Genomic DNA, 12,116 nt, shown 5'->3' with positions numbered 1-12,116 from the left:
ATAAAAATACTTCTACTGTCTAATCATTTCCAAACATCATTTTCAAGCTTGGCAGGCAGGAGGCCAGGAGTGTTGTTTGTTTTTTTAATTTTCTTTAGAGAGACTAAACAAAAAACAAAAACCAATATGAAGTTTTTAAAATATACAAGAGGAGGGAAGAAACCTGCATTTAATGATTCTTGTTCCTTTAAGAGAAAATCCATTTTTCAAGTTCCTGTTGTGCTAATTGAAAGAGAATTATTTAAAACTTCACTGAATACTTGAATATACCATGGTTATGTGTAGCAGTTTCATCAGTGCCAAATAACTGAAGACTTTCTAAAAGGTAGTAAACTAAAAACTGGCAGGATCTCTCTCATTGTGATGTCACAAATATTTGCTGTTGCTATAGAATAATGTATTAAAAGAATAATGTATTGGTATCATGGACATGCTTTGAAAACATGTCATTATCCAGTTTTATCATGGTAAAAATCAGTTGTTTTCTAGTCAACACATCTGCACGATCACCCTCCTCTGCATATGGTTACATATATACAAACATACACATACAAACATCACACTTGTGTCAGATAGAGCCTTATTAATCACAGCTTTTTACAGCCTTGGACTTTAAGTGTGATGTCATGAGCAATAATGATACATTATTAAATAGTTACAGATTTTTGTTATAAAGTAACCTAATATGTGTTAATATAGTAAAAGGAATTTCATGTGTTATATTGCAGAAACATGTCCCCAGACATACCACATATGATACTCTACATGGAAAAAAAAAAAATACAGAAAAATGTACGTAAGCTCAAACAAATAAAAATACAGTAAGAAAGACAATATATCAACTTACTAAAGGATTAAAAAACTTTACACTAGTGTCTGAGTTTTTTGTTGCCACTTCAGTAACAAGATACACCCAAACTACTGTACGTATTATTAGATTGTATTTTAATCTTGGGTCTCTGGCATAATTTACAAGCTACTCAAAGCTCTGTTTTTATGATTTATATTATTGCCAGAAACCTTAAAAAATACATCCTTGTACGATTACAGAGACGGCCATAGTATATATATACGCTCACAAAAATAAACCACTTTTTTATTTACATAACATTTAAAGTATAAGTTGTTAAAGGTATCCTTTGCCAAGTACACCCAGTAATCTTTTAAGATACACTACTGAGAGAGAAATATACATCACCCCACAATACAGAGAGAAAACTATATTGCTACTTCTCTTCCATAATTCTTTGTTTTATGAAAAAAAAATTAAAAATGTCAGTAACCTTTTACATTTGATCCACATACTTTTTTAGAGGAGAATCAAACCAACTGTAAAAGATTAATGGATATTCTTCCTGAAAAAGTGATATCTCCCAAGGTGATTAAGGTGTTTAACAGATATAAGGTCATGACTGAAGAAACTTTCTGTGCCCACTGAGAAGAAAATATTTGGTTTTGCTATCATGGTGCAAAGTCCTGGTCTTCATCACTCTGAAGGCCTTTAAAGAGATGCAGACATTTCAACTCATAACAGGAGGGAGGACCTCCTGGAAAACACCTCCAGTGATTTTTTTATTATTATTATTAAATAGAAAAAGTTTGGCCTGAATTGAGCAACTATTGGCCACACATTAAAAACGTCCCCCCCCTCCCCCACACACAACTACTAATGAAGGGGGGAGTGGAGCAATATTTATTGACAAAAAACAAACTGACAACAGAGGCAACTAACTTTTGGCACTGGCTAATTGTTTGTACAAGTCAGATACTGTACGACTGGCCTGGCCTGGGGAACTGGTACGCTCTGCTCTTCTCCTCTCCCTTTGCTTTCATAAAGGTGTATGTATTTTTAAGTGATTCTTTGGTGTAATAAGGAAGCACAGAGAGTTACAAAAATACAACACAACACACACATGTACATGCGCATATATGGCGATATCTATCCTACTCTCACTCCCTACGCATTACCCTGGTTTTGCACCCTTCAAGCCAACAGAAAAGAAACCAGACAAGCTCTCGAGTAGTCTCCAGCAAAGTCTCACAAACAGTTGTGAAATTCCCAGTGCGGCTGCTGCAAGGATGAGAAGCGGTAAGAGGAAGGAGGAGCGAATGTGGTTCGCCAAAGGGCCCCTCGTGTTCATTCCCGAATGAGTTAAAGCTTTAGGTTCAGAGAGGTTGGGGCGCAACAGAAAGCGTGACAAGCAGGGAAGGAGCCAGGCGCTGTAAACCCAGGCACAAACGCACGAGGCACGCCAGCAGCAAGTGCCCAGCGCGAGGTGTCCCGGGGCTTGCAGCCTTCGTGAGCTCAGATCTAGCGTGTGTCCCCTTCTCCTGCGGCGGGGCTGCTGCTTGGCTGGCTCAGGCCGCCCTACCCAGCTGCCTGTTGCTGCTGCTGCAGCAGCCGCTGCCCCCCGCCCTCTCTCGCGCTGGCTCCCGGCCTTTCGCGGGAAAATTTGGGGCTGTTGAGGAAACCACCAAATCCCTTGGGTTGAATCGCTGCGTGAGATTCACAGGGGCTTCCGCAACACCCGGAGCTGCAATCCGGGGGCATTGGTTGCCATCCCCAATCGCCTGGGTGGCTCCCCAACGTGATTGCCGGGATATGGACTGAGGGGGGGGGGGGAAGGGGGCTGAACTTCTCCAAACCAACCAGTGTCTTGCCTCCTGCAGAACCTGCTGGTCTCCGCTGGCCGGGGAGTCACTGGCTGCAGCCTCAGTGGGTGGCCCAGCAATTGGCAGGTCACTGCTTGGGTAGGGTCCGGGGATGCACATTCACAACCCGCCTTTCGCTCTCCGCCTAAGAGTACAACCTCGGCCCTGCAAAGCAGAAAGAGCATCCCTCCCAGCATCTTTGTGGCCTCTGTACATACCCTGCCAGGGATGCGTGCACTGGAGTTAAGGCAGGCAGCTGCCTAACAATGCCAGGGAAAGTTACTACTTCTGCATGTAAGGACCTTAAAATTTGGGGAAAGTACCTGCCAAGGTTTGTCCAAGCATCTGTGGTCAGACCTGAAATCAGCAGCACTTCTCTCACTCTCTAAACCCAGGGCAAGTTGCACTGACAGCTCCTTATTTTAATACGTGTTCTCCCTCTGCAAAAAAAAAACAAAAACAAAAACAAAAACCAACCAATTTCTAGGGAAATAACCTTCTAAACTGCACTGACTGGATTAACATCCCATTCTGAGTGATTTGCAAGGGTGGGGGGGGTAGTTTGTGTCACCTACCCCCCCTCCGCCTCCCTCAAGTGCACTTTAAAAAAAAAATTTAAAAAAACGTGCAGACTCTGGCCAAACTACGTTTGATGTATTGATTCCAAGTACAGTGCATGGTTTGGTTTCCGTACATTCTTTGGCTTTTAATAGCTAGCTGAGGAAAAGAGAAAGCATTATTGTTTTCTTTCTTTCCTTCTCTCATTGCCTATTCTAAATTTGACTCCGAAGTTTAAGCAGTTGAATTGGCTAATTCTGAATACAGGCTATTGAGAGACCAGACACAGCAGTATATCCCTGTATAGCAATGGATACAATGTGCTGAATTGGCAGTCTAATTATAAATGTGGCATTTGGACCTCCTTTCAGACCCAGTGCCACCTTACCTTATGAGGGAACTTCAACTACAGCAACTGTTCAAAACAAAATGCCATTACAGGATCAACTTCACCCAACAGTGGGACTAGCCAGGGGATTGTTTTACAAACAGCCTTTCTCACTTAACACAAGAATGTATTATAAGAAACAAAGTTATGGATAGTACAGAGTTTAAAGAAAATGCTAAGTAGTTCCTGCCAGGTGTTATGCTACTTCAAACTGCAGCATAATCCAAGTGACCTAATTATTTTCTTTTCAATGTACTCACTATAGATAGATTATTTTTATTTTACTAGAATGCAATGCTAGGTATGGTCATTATAATGTGCATACAGTGTGTATATAACATTGTGAATATTGAACACAAGAAATCTCATGCCGGGAGGAACCTGCAATAAAGTCATGGAAAATAGCTCATGCTATGCAGTGGGCTTGTGGAAAAGTAAAAAAGGCGGCTGTCTTTTCTATTCAGTATTTGTATATAATGGCAGACTATATTCATACATCTCATCCATTCCATTATTTACTTTATGGCATAATGGCTTAATTAAGTGAGTGGGCACAAGCACGTCAATAAAACAAGTCAAGTCAAGTTAAAGTCTCAAAACAGGCTTCAGAATTGCCCCCTTACACGAATATGGAAAAGGGAAATTCGTTTATTTCTGTTGAAACCCTGCGTTGAGGACTGGGTTCTTCTCTCGCGTCCTTTTGATCAGTTTTAAAGATGGAAATATTAAAAATGTCAACATAAATGTAAAATAAAAATTTAAAAAGTTGCCGACCATGTGCTGTAGGCTATTTAAATGAACCCAGACATATACCTTATCTGCATACAACAGGCGAAAACCATGCTTCTTTATCTCTGAAAGTTTCACTGTCTGTGTTTTTGGGAAACACCCCTAAGACAGAGCTAATCTCCCCCGCTCCCCCCCCCCCCGCCCCCCGCGATGACTTTCTCCTGTAAAATACCCGACACACTCAGACACAACACTAATTGTCTTTTCACGTTGCCACTTTCACTCTTTCCCGTCCTTAAAAAAACCCTGTGAAACGGTCCTGTCGAAAGCAAAGGCAGCAATCAAATCGATATGATCAGTGTCTCTGGTTCACCTCAAGGCCCTGCTCTCCTAAAGCACGCAGCCCTAGCGGGTTAACTGTTCAATGCTATTAAGTAGGAAACGGAGCTGGCAAGATCTCGTCAGAAGAGTAGTTCACTGACAGCTAAATTATTAATGTACATGTGTATGTATCTGATCATATAACGTGTGTGATCACACACAAACATAGACAGTGTCACACACTGATGCACACGTACAGGCATATACACAAGAATAATCACCAGCATGCCCAGTACCTCCTACTTTAAAGACTAGAACTCAAGAAGTAGAAGAATTATTAGTTCTTACTGATCATTCTTTTCAGAATCATGAATGGAACAATTGCCAAAAACGCAAGAAAAAAAAACACACTCACGAGATGAGTATACACAGATACTGTGTGTGTGCCTATTACATACATTTATAGCCAACTCAGGGTTTTCATAAACCTAAGATCATTATTTAAGATAAAACATCAAACCTGATTACATAAAGAGGCTTCTTCTCCATAATCAAACACACCAACAGCTCCGAAAGAGTGAAAACTCGAGAAAGCACAAGCTCTCCACAAACACACCGTGCCTCACTCAATTCTTACAACATTGCCTATAAACTGCTACTATATGTAGTTGCATTGCGATTAAATTAAAAATATATATATATATATAAGGGAAATACTTCCTGAAAACTTACGTTGCATTTAGCTTAGGCACTATTCTTTTTTTCAGCTCGCAAAGGAAGCCGTTTTGTCCAGGTTAGGTATTGTCTACTTATGGATCAGCCCCTGGCTAAGGGTTTATTTTAATTTATGGCTTATGCATTCTTTTAAGGTCGATTTGCATGACCTCCGGCGAGAGCTAAGGCAGCAAGAAATCCCAAATTGAATGTTGTGGGCAAGCCCACAATGCAGCACAGCTCTCCCTTTCTCATGGTGTAAACAGAGCTCTCTGATGATGGTCTTTTTTTCCCCCTCCTTGTGTATCACAAATTAGGGTGTGATATCAATTTTAAAGTTTTCAGTATAACTTTATCCAAGCCTTCTGCCTGGAGAGATAAGACGCCACCACAGGAACTGCAAATCCTCGGGATAGTGCCCCTCTGTGGCCAAACGCAATATTACCACCCACTGGACCAATATCTTTGTATAATATGCTCCACGAATAGCACATTTGTGGCAAACTTCAATGCAATTACCCACCTCAAACTTAACGGAGAATTTAAAATCGCTATAAAAAGTCCTTGCATCCTCTTCCATTCTGTTTCTTTGGGTCTATCCACGGAGGACAAACCCACGCGAACACTACGGAGTAATGACAGCAGCTTTCTGCTCTGAAAGATTTATTCAGGGTTTCTTTCTCTCTCTCTCTTGTGTTACTGTACGTAAGAAACTATCTCCCCTAGCACCATGTGTTCTCTGCCGTGGGTGATCTTAAAATACAACGCTGATCTGTCACTACATTTTAAAATAGATTCAACTCGGGGAGGATGAGAAAGTGTTGTGATTTCGAGGAAGTGGAGTCCTTAAGGTCCCTAAAAGATTTCACAGCCTTGGAAACCTCACACACGGAGGAGACTGTAAGTACTTTTCCAAAATAAAATAAAATAAAATAAACCCTCGTGGTATAAAAGTAAATAATCGCGTGGGGGGGGGGGAAGTTAGTTCAGAATGTTAAAAGCTAAACAACACATCTACCTCCGGACGCTGCTGTTTTAGACAATTGCAACTAACAACCCATTAAAGACAGCGCAGGGGAACCCTGATTCTCTCCTGCAAAGCGACATAAATCCAGCGAAACCCCATTAAAACACTGCCGCCGCCGCCGCCGCCACCACCTAGCAATGCTGCACTACACACCATAGTAAACAACAGGTATACAACACAATAGGGCTTTTTTTTTTCCTGGTTACCTCCTCGGAATCCGGTGTGGCACAAAGCATTGGGAGAGTCACTCGCCCCCCCTTTTTTTTTACGCGCTTCAGTAATTTTCATTAAAAAAAGGGCAAGGGGATGTAGAAAGGAGAGAAATAAACGGGGAGTAATTCAGCAAATAAAATAAAAATAAATGCACTAAAGTCTGCTGGTGTTTCTCCGGGCCATGGCTGTGCAGGATCCGGATCGTTAGAAGTTTGCTGATGGGTTGCCTGGAGATTTGGGTACAATCAGGTTCATTATTATTATTTTTTCCCTCCTGAAACAAGTGAAGGCGATGGTTACTGCTGTCAATCTTGGCAATCAATGTGAGCGGCCATGTCGTAAGTATTCAAAGCATTTCCCGTCGTGCAACATCAGAAAGTGAGTGGCCAGGGCATTGATCTGAGGAAGGCAAGAGGAGGCAGGGCTCCCCCTCCCAGACAGCAGAGGCAAGATGAGACAACACAGTGAGAGGGAGCGAGTGAGCGAGTGCGAGAAACGCAACAACCGAAGAGAAAGTGAGCACAAAACAGAAAGTGAAATCACCCCAGGCTGCCAGCCGCAGCCCCGAGAAGCTATCACCACTCACATTGCTATTAGACAAATGAAACCTTAAACCTCTCTAGCCTAATGACCACTGATTGCTTGAGTGGTGAGGAAAGGTAACAAAGTTACGGGGGGGCCGGAAAAGCAGGAGGGGGATGTGGGGAGTCCTGGGAGAATTGAGTAAGAAGAGAATAAACTAAAGGAGAAAAGAATCGTGTTACACACCGACACCCTCTCCCCCAAGCACTTTAAAGGATGTGTTTAGGAGGGCGCACGCAAAAGTCAGAAAGGATCAGTGTTCAAGAAGACGAGGAGAAAAATCTGGAGGGCAAGGGATGGACTGGTCAAGAGTAAGGAACATCAAATACAAGTAAAAGCAGCAAAAACCAAAACGCTTATTGCCAGTTGGCAAGTGGGTAGGAGCCCTCTCCCAAAGCAAAATCTGGGTAAAACCAGATTAAATGTATAAATTACACTAGAGATGGGAATCCAGATACAAGCTAGACAAACCCACGGCTGGGGGAGGGAAAGGAAGAGAGATAAGGAAAAGGGGGGAGTGCAAAGTATATAATGATGCATTCGACTGAAAGATAAAGAAGATGCACATAATTAAAACAAAAGGAGAGGTACGATCTGGGAGGAAATATCTGATACAGAACTGCAGATTCAGGTTGAAGTTCTGGTTCTGCTTGTGATGACGAGAGATTTATCTGCGGCAAAAAATGTACAGCTACAAAGAGGCGACAGGAAGTGAACAGTGATTTAGGAACTAACGCTTCCTTATAAGTGTTAATGAAAAAGCAAATCCGGGGGGGGATGAAGATACAACTGTAAGTGGACCAGGAGTAAATCAACCAGTGGCTTGGAGTGTTGCAACAATCAGAAAGAAGCTCTCAATGGTTTACTTTTAAATTCCAAAAGGCAAACGTGAAAGAGGCTTTACAAACTGTCGGGGGCCCGAGGATCAGGTGGGCACACCAAATTGTAAAATTAGCGTCTCTCCCTGTTGATATTATCCACACCTTAGCCAAACTATTGTAAGTCTAGGAGTGCGGAAAGCAGCCTCCTGGAAAGAGGGAAAGAGAGGGGAAAAAAGTTGTTGATCCTTCTTTATATTTTTGGCAACCCTTTCCCCATTTTCCAGAAGGCGCCTGGAACAGTTAGTAACAGAGAAATTTTTTAATTGTAAAATGGCTTCATAGGTTTTAGAGGCCAGAAAGACGAGCAGAAAGGCTGAATTCCTTTAAATTAATGCTCTCTCTCACACACAAACCCAAATTTGCGGAGTAGTTAGAAACAGAAGTATAATCAGATCTACTGCAAATAAACCTTGCTCTCCAGGAACATGCTGAAAATCAGCATTAGCGTGATGAGACAGGATTGATTAGACCTGGTTCTATTTTCTTTGCTTTACAAGTTTTACAACTTAAAACTCTATTAAGAGACATAAATGTTGCATCTTCTTCCTTACTATTCAAAGTGTTTTATGGTATTGCCCTTCTGGTCAAGTCCTGGAGAAATTAGTTTAAAGTAAGAATCGGTAGGAATAACAAGCATTTTTTTAAAAAAAAATATTTAGGGCACATTCACAAAATATAGGGAATCAACACATCATTTTGTAAGCAGATCACCTGCAAACAGAACTTTTAGTTTATCCAGAGACTCTCATAGAACTTTATCCTCAAATTAGCTGACTGGCTACATTAAGTCTCATTTTCATGTATTCTTTTCATTTAAATAAAAATGCTAAAATCTGCAGTCAGGCAGAGGGACTGCAGTTTATAAGGTGTTTAAGTGACTGTACATTCACCTGGTTTCAGAAAATTCAGACTATTCACCTGCCTTTACTGCCTTGTGCACAGATTTAGAAACAGGAAATAACTCTCCTTTCTAGGTACTGCAGAGGTTTTTTTAAAACTAATTATAATGTCCGGGATTTGACAGTAATGACTTTATAGTAATACGTTGAACTATTTCATAAGTGAAGACACCTTGATTTCTTGCATAATTTGTAACCTATTGGAACAAGAAATTGAGACTTGCAAGAAAAAAGATCTAGTCGAAGTAGAAAGAAAAGATTCTGATGCGTATCTACTGTCCCATCAATATGCTGCTGAAAGTTTTCCCTCTTTTTTAAATATTAGCAGTTATGTCATCTCTTTCGAACAACTGAAACTATCAAGTGCTAGGTGCTAATGAACATCAAACAATTAAAATGCCAGAGGAATTTAGGAAGTTTCAAAGCCCAACTAGCCCTTAACCTGAAGAGCATCTCTGCACCACCGAAACTATCGTGCAAAGAATGAAATGAAGACGGGGCAGAAATGCACCGCACAGATTGGTTACGTTCAAATAAATAACTTGGGCAATAAAGCTTGTTGCTTCCTTTAAATTAAGCTACAGGTGTAAATATACACAGAGGTAAAAGATGGACCGCATTAAAAAAAAAAGTCTCACTGTGCATTGTATGTAAATATGGGGGGGGGTGCTCTGCGGATAACAATTGTGTATTTATCTCTCTGCAAACTGAATAAGTGATCATATGCTGTTTAGATATGCAGTGGAAGACAGAAAACAGCCTTTATTTTTAGTATTAACAAAAGTTTACAGCTCGTTAAATTACTCTGGTTGCCTCTCACTGCTAAAGGCTAAGGCTAGCCACAGCAGCGCAGCCAGATGTTGAAGAAGGATGCTGAACATCTCGTGCTGTGGTTCCTTTCTCGCTTCTAGAGTGCAGAAATTAGAGGCACTCAGCTACGTTGGAGCCCTTACCTGTTCACAGCTGTCACTGCATTTTGTGCTGTGCCACTCATCTAATACAGGCATGGAAAACAGTGTCCAACATGCAAAGCAACCTGTGTCTCTGTGTTGTTGTGCCACCTCCTAGAGAAGATGAGCAAACCTAGGACTTCTATAGAGTTCTTGGTATAGTCTAAAGTTTTTATACAAAGGGCAAGCAATTCTATATTAGAAGTCATTCACCAAGCAATAACAGCCCTCTTCTTAATTCCGGACAATTAGTGGGCATGCTTATAAATTCACTGGTGACACTCCGACAAGGACGACTTTTTATACGTTGTAAAAAAAAAAAAAAAAGTGTTCAAACTTTAAGTGTGAGAAAGAGGGAGAGGTAAAGGAAAAGGAGTTAAAAACTTATCCTACAGGGAGAAAAGTTTTGTTAAACTGATACCAAAATTACTACATGTTTCTCTTGGCGAACCCATCAGATGATTTGAGTTCCCCAATAACAGCACCCTTGGGTGATATTCTTTAAAAAAAAAAAAACAACAACGGGGGGGGGGGGAGAACCGATTACATTTTAGCAAGGACCCAATTGAAAACTCTGAATTCCTTAAGTCGTCATTTGCTAACACAATGTATTGTCCTTTTGGCGGAAGTAGATCAAAGGAACATTTTAATTTCATTTGAAACTGTGCATCATCCTGACAGAGAAGCAAAGCCGCAGTAACAACAACAACAACCCCCCCGCCCCCAAAACCGGCAAACCACATAAACTTTTACAAAGAAAATAAAAGCAAGTTTGACATGAAACCCCTTCCTGTCTCGGAAAGTTCATCTTAAAGGTCTCCTCTGTAAATCTAAAGTGCAAACACTAGGCTAAGGTAGTGAGTGGCTGGAATTTGCATGCTGATAAGAGAAGGCTGTTGTACTTACAGTGACAGAGGGCAGGCTGCGGAAGAAAAGCTGTTTGTGTTAGCCTGAGAGTCACCCAGGGCTGCAATGAGAGGAGTGGGAGTGCCAAGCTGGATACACCTTCACCGCATCTCATCACATCTGCCAGCCTCTCTCTCCCTCTCTCTTTCATTTCCACATTCCCTTTGTTCCTGAAAAAAAAAATCTACACGTCACATCAGAGTCCCCAGATGCAGTCTACACCAAAGAAAAAAAATGAATAATTCAATCAAACTGTGCATCGTCTCTAAGGCAATAAATCTATTGCACTTAAAGAAACGAAGGGTAATTACCGCTATGGAATTAGAATCAGGCCAAAGAGCGGAGGGATCCCAGGGTCTGTAAACTCCACGGTCAAATAAAGTTGCATTTACCTAATCCTTTGACATCTCCAGTGTAAACTAAGGGGGAGGATCTGAACTTATTCCGGATGGGTTTGAAAATGCTTGGAGTGAGGGTCACAAAAGCAGAGAGAGTGATCAGTGACAATACAATGCAATGGAGTAAAGTGATGCAGTGGATCCCCTCCAGGTCCATTCCCCCCTAGTGAACAGCGGATCACAGTGCGCTCCACAAATGCAGCATGGATCATTTGCAGTGAATGGCAGCCTTACCTGCTTTTAGAGCTCAAACAGAGGCTTACAAAAAGTCATTGTGATCGGCAATTTGTTCCACGCTCGGGCTAAAAAAAGCTGTAAGGGATTTGCACCAACAGCGATTGACTAGAAACGCTGTGACTGACTTCTGGATTTGTCCTAGGCTGAGTTTAGGGAATGTCTGACAGGGAGGGAGGGAAAACACGCTCGAGATCTGATCCAAGTTAGTCAGAAGAAGGCAGTGCTGGTAAGAAAGCCCTGCGACGAACCGACCTAGGATGGGATGGACGATAGCTACATTTGTTCCCCTATTCCTCCTCTAAAGTTGCCCTTTCGTCTCGGAGGTAAGATGACTCTATATTGTGTTTATTCTCTCCATGCAATTCAGGTCCAGAGAGACACGGTCCGGTGTAAACAGGATCGCAATTTAGGGATGTTTCTCCCTCCCATCATTACTGCTAACATGTAGTTAGAGTTTAAAATCTTGATCTGTTGCTTTACACGTTCTTTGTAAACTACTCCTGTAAAAACAGGTGAGATTAAGATTGATAAACGGACCTTGCCCCTAGTTCTGAACTTTCAGAAGTGCACAGAGCCGGCTGAATTAAAATCCTTTCCATTTATACGGAAGACTTGCAGCTTTTATACTTTATACCGTTTTTAATAGGCAGGTTTGATTTAT

General features: G+C 41.5%; 1 protein-coding gene across 6 annotated transcripts in view; it reads right to left on the bottom strand.

Annotated features, from left to right (window-relative positions):
• Nucleotides 1-12,116, bottom strand: part of SOX6 (SRY-box transcription factor 6) — a 469,848-nt gene that overhangs the window by 451,902 nt on the left and 5,830 nt on the right. For 2 of the 6 annotated variants that reach the window (XM_074954947.1, XM_074954951.1), the window contains exon 1: nt 5,381-5,573. The gene's annotated coding sequence lies outside the window, so the exon portion shown is untranslated. Of the gene's footprint in view, nt 1-5,380; nt 5,574-5,885; nt 5,905-6,595; nt 7,001-10,820; nt 10,991-12,116 lie in introns of those variants that run through there. The other 4 variants (XM_074954950.1, XM_074954952.1, XM_074954946.1 and 1 more) reach the window with 4 other exon arrangements.

Source organism: Natator depressus, chromosome 6 (assembly GCF_965152275.1).
Source record: "Natator depressus isolate rNatDep1 chromosome 6, rNatDep2.hap1, whole genome shotgun sequence".
Taxonomy (NCBI): domain Eukaryota; kingdom Metazoa; phylum Chordata; order Testudines; family Cheloniidae; genus Natator; species Natator depressus.
Note: the sequence above shows the minus strand (reverse complement) of the source record. Positions and strands in the feature narration are given on the sequence as shown.